The sequence below is a fragment of the Nannospalax galili genome, unplaced genomic scaffold (genome assembly GCF_000622305.1).
Source record: "Nannospalax galili isolate Female #2095 unplaced genomic scaffold, S.galili_v1.0 scaffold660, whole genome shotgun sequence".
Lineage (NCBI taxonomy): Eukaryota > Metazoa > Chordata > Mammalia > Rodentia > Spalacidae > Nannospalax > Nannospalax galili.
In genome coordinates this window covers 1,127,231-1,129,050 of record NW_008349073.1, presented here as the reverse complement: position 1 = coordinate 1,129,050, position 1,820 = coordinate 1,127,231, and the positions used below count along the sequence as shown (strand labels likewise).

Below are 1,820 nucleotides of genomic sequence, written 5' to 3'. Positions count from 1 at the left end.
CAGCTCCATTCCACACCTACTGCTGTCCTTGGTGGTTGTCCCATGGTCCCGGCATCTCCAAAAAGCTGGGGTCTCCACTGCAACTGAGGCTACACCTTCACCAATGGCCTCTTCTTGCCTCTTGGGGTGCAAAGTCTCAGTTTCCCTCCAAGACCCTTTCAATCCTGGGGTCTTCGCTGCAACTGAAGCTGCACTTTCACCTATGGCCTTTCCTGGCCTCTCAGAGTGCCAAGCCTCAGCTGCTCTCTGTGACCCCTTCATGCTTTCAACACCAGAACCATGCAGGAGACTCTTACACATTACCAAGTCCTGCTTCCAGCTAGAAATAGAGGTGCAGATCCCCTCTGTGTTCTGACCCTGAGGAAATACCTCCCAAAAGACTCCACCACAGTGATGCTGGTCTCTTGTTACTTACAGCTGATTTTTCAGCCCCAGCTAACCAGCATCAATTGTCCCAGTAAAGCAAAGGTTTTGCTTCAGGTTCTGGTCTCTTCTTAATCACAGATGATTCTTCAGCCCCAGCCAACGAGAACCCAGATTCTCAATCCAAAACATCACAGGAACATCCCTGCTAGTCTCTGCTTCCCTTTGAAGCTTCACAAGCCAGGCCTTCATCGTCTACAGCTCTTTCAGCATAATTGTTCCAAGCTCCACAGCAACAAACTCTGAGCACGCAATGGCTTTTCCAGCCCAAAGTTCCAAACGCTTCCACAGTCCTCCCAAAAACACCAAGATCATGTCTGTCACAGAAATACCCCACTCCTGGTACCAATTTCTGGTGTGGTTTGTTGTCTTCATTGTTCTGACAAAATACTCTGACCACACCCTCAACCCAGGTGTGTCAAGTTGACACTAAAACTATCCAGCACAACTGGTATTAAATGAACTTCATTGGGGGTACATGCAGTTATATTAGTTCCTATAGGTAGAATTGCCACATCATCTTTAAAAAGTAGGATTCCTACTTTGTCTTTAGAACATTTATGGATTCTTCCCAATGGAAGGTGTAAACAGGTAGCTAAGTGAGTAGAGAGACAAATATTTTTAGGAACTGTGTATCTCAGAATAGTCTGGATTTTAACTGAAAACCTTCTTTTGCCTTGCCCAAGATCCCTAGAGAAAGTAGTCTCATTGTACCCAAAGAGAAGCCAGAAATCATTCCTACAAGTTTTTGAAACCATGGAAACAGTAAAGACCGGTTTCATAGAGAATTGGATACAAAGAGGTAGATAGTCTGAGAAGGAATCGACCCCAGAAAACTCCCTGCCTCTTAGAGGCAGCATCAGCTCACTTCAGTCTTCCCCACCTTGTTGTCCACTACTTTCCCTATTGAATTAATGTAGGACCAACTGACCATTTCAGTACCACTAAATGTATTATGTATCGTTAACTCTTTTACTGACTTTCTAAAACAATCTAGAGCAATGTTCCATTAAACTAGAACTTTGTTGTTTCCTAAATTAAAATTACTGTTTTTCTTATTTGTATCTTATCTTTGGTTCCCAAATATTACCTGTTAAAAATAGATATGTGGACATTGCTTTTCTGTTCACAGGCTACTTTGTAATCTACATCATCTTCCCTCTGCTCAACTCTCAAAAGCGGGAGATAAAAGGGTGGCAGAGAAGTGAGGGATGGGAAGGGACCCAAAACTCTCCCATAGATAGAACTGGTTGGATAGCAAGAAGAAAATATGTACTTTATTCAACCTTTCTTTCTGGTTATGAACAGTTTCTCTAAGACACAAACCAAGTTTTTTTCAAAATGAAAAAAATAAAAGTAACAATACCAAAACCATAAACCTTAGGGAGAAACAAAAC

General features: G+C 42.5%; 1 protein-coding gene across 4 annotated transcripts in view; it reads left to right on the top strand.

Moving 5' to 3' along the window:
* Positions 1 to 1,820, top strand: part of Ahcyl2 (adenosylhomocysteinase like 2) — a 203,413-nt gene that overhangs the window by 180,466 nt on the left and 21,127 nt on the right. The window lies entirely within an intron of this gene.